The sequence below is a fragment of the Harmonia axyridis genome, chromosome X (assembly GCF_914767665.1).
Source record: "Harmonia axyridis chromosome X, icHarAxyr1.1, whole genome shotgun sequence".
In the NCBI taxonomy this organism is placed as follows: domain Eukaryota; kingdom Metazoa; phylum Arthropoda; class Insecta; order Coleoptera; family Coccinellidae; genus Harmonia; species Harmonia axyridis.
The window spans coordinates 36,939,238-36,941,737 of record NC_059508.1 but is presented as its reverse complement, the minus strand read 5'-3'; the positions used below and the strand labels follow the sequence as shown (position 1 = coordinate 36,941,737).

Here is a 2,500-nt window from a genome sequence, read left to right as displayed (position 1 = left end):
TCGTATGCAACGAGCGCCAGCTATCCTGAGGGAAACTTCGGAGGGAACCAGCTACTAGATGGTTCGATTAGTCTTTCGCCCCTATACCCAGTTCCGACGATCGATTTGCACGTCAGAATCGCTACGGACCTCCATCAGGGTTTCCCCTGACTTCGTCCTGACCAGGCATAGTTCACCATCTTTCGGGTCCCAGCGTGTACGCTCTTGGTGCGCCTCCTCTCGCAATGAGAATGAGGCGCCCCGGGAATGCGGGTCAGTCATGGAGACCGACCATCTTCCCTTAGTTCACATAAAGTGAACCGTTACTTTCATTGCGCCTTTAGGTTTAGTGATTCCCAATGACTCGCGCACACGCTAGACTCCTTGGTCCGTGTTTCAAGACGGGTCCTGAAAGTACCCAAAGCAATAGCGTCGCTGATCGGCGTTTCAAGAGGTCTGTCCAAGAACACCGCGGCGAACAGTCGCAAACGGACGGAATCGGCACTAGGTCCGATCGCCATCACAATTCACATACTTGCCACGGGCCGGACGCGAACTAAGTCGCGGCCTCCCGCCATCAGTAAACCGTCGAGCGAGCTGTTCGGAAACCCAGTGTCCGTAAACATCGGAAAATCCGAGCTCACGGGCTACACTCGAGACCGTAGAACAGCACCCAACGGATCGCGACGACCTACTAGGGGAGAAGTGCACGCGTCCGAAGCCGGAGATGAACCGAAGGGAACAGCCAACGCGAACGTCGCCGTTTCCACAGTCAGTAAATCCCAACAACAGGCGCGAATGAATCTCCCCATTCGACCTTTCGGGTTTCTCAGGTTTACCCCTGAACGGTTTCACGTACTCTTGAACTCTCTCTTCAAAGTTCTTTTCAACTTTCCCTCACGGTACTTGTTCGCTATCGGTCTCGTGGTTATATTTAGCCTTAGATGGAGTTTACCACCCACTTAGGGCTGCACTCTCAAGCAACCCGACTCTAAGAAGAGATCCTCTAGCAAGCCGCAGCGGTCGCTACGGGCCTGGCACCCTCTATGGGCGATGGCCCCATTCAAGATGGACTTGAACGCGCCGCGAACTCGCCAGATAATGGATCCTTCCAAACACCACATCTCCCGGCGACCGGTTACGATCGCGGGATTCAGTGCTGGGCTAATCCCTGTTCGCTCGCCGCTACTAAGGGAATCCTAGTTAGTTTCTTTTCCTCCGCTTAATAATATGCTTAAATTCAGCGGGTAGTCTCACCTGTCCTGAGGTCGTATGTTCAAATCATCGAAACGTTCCGAAACTAACCTTTGGCGGCTCATAAAATCACGTACCTTACGCGAGGGAGTTAGCCTACTCAAAGGCGTCTATTATCTCCTGCTCCGTATGGCGGATCATGCGAATCCAAGCAAAGTGCTTCGGTGTTTCGGGGGTGCGCTCATGAAAGCTCATCCGCAACGCGCGACAACTGGCACATTAAAGCGATCGGACGTCGTTCAGATTTCTCGGACACGACGATCGCATGTCTACAGTCATGGGCGCAGATCGAGCAATACCACGACACCACAATATATGCTTTCGCAATTCAAGACGGCGCGTTACGAAAACAACTCCTCATCATTCCAACACACGAGGCGTCGAAACGACAGAACGTTGATCGTCACGCGGCAAACCGTCCAACTCGCCCAAATGACCTTCGGTACAGGATCAACGTTAGACGACCTTTACGTCGTCACTTCGTCAAGCCATAACGTCTGGCCGGGCAGTCTTTGTAATGGAACCGACCCTCAGTCAGGAGTGGTCCGAGGACAGTGTCCGAGGACCGCAATGTGCGTTCGAAATGTCGATGTTCATGTGTCCTGCAGTTCGCATGTTGACGCGCAATTAGCTGCGTTCTTCATCGACCCACGAGCCAAGTGATCCACCGTTCAGGGTAATCTTTTATGTTCGATTTCTCGGTACTAGTCGCAATGGACTTTCCCTCGAAATACGAGACGCCAACTGCGAACCTCCTCGAGAATGACATTCCAATGACTGAGACGACCCACTGAAGGGTCAATACGTCAGTCGATCGGCGCAAAATCTTCGGTTCAACTAGTTTGCGTACTAATCTAGTGACAATTATCGTAAAAAATTCGGACGGAGACAAACGTCGCAGACAATCCCGAAAGAGCATAAAAACGCTAATGTAACGGGCGTCGCACAACGTCGACGTCTTCGTCCCTGGAATAGATCGTCCTACCGAAGTCCGTAGACAACGGTAACGACTGATCGATTTCGGGCGAGAATCTTTAAAACCTGCAGCCGGCTCCTCGTTCCGTGCCAAACACGAAACTTCGCCCAGCCACGAACGCGGCAATCCAAGCGCTTCGAATCCTTATTCCGAGCACATCACGAGACTTCGCCCAACTACGAACGTCAGCATAAGCAGCCGGCTCCTCGTTCCATCAAGGAACTTCGCCCAACCACAAACGCCGACATAAGCGGCCGGCTCCTCATTTCGTGAGCATCTCTAAACATGGAC

The 2,500-nt window shown here is 52.6% G+C and overlaps 2 non-coding genes across 2 annotated transcripts in view; both read right to left on the bottom strand.

The window, feature by feature from the left end:
- The window catches only part of LOC123687983, a 4,012-nt gene extending 2,762 nt beyond the window's left edge, over window positions 1-1,250 (bottom strand). Inside the window, exon 1 of the ribosomal RNA XR_006749683.1 lies at window positions 1-1,250. This exon is cut by the window's left edge and continues 2,762 nt beyond it. This is a non-coding gene — a ribosomal RNA (large subunit ribosomal RNA).
- Window positions 1,251-1,757: 507 nt separating this feature from the next.
- On the bottom strand, window positions 1,758-1,912 carry LOC123687126. The gene has a single exon (XR_006748869.1). It is a non-coding gene; the product is annotated as a 5.8S ribosomal RNA (ribosomal RNA).
- Window positions 1,913-2,500: the final 588 nt, after the last annotated feature.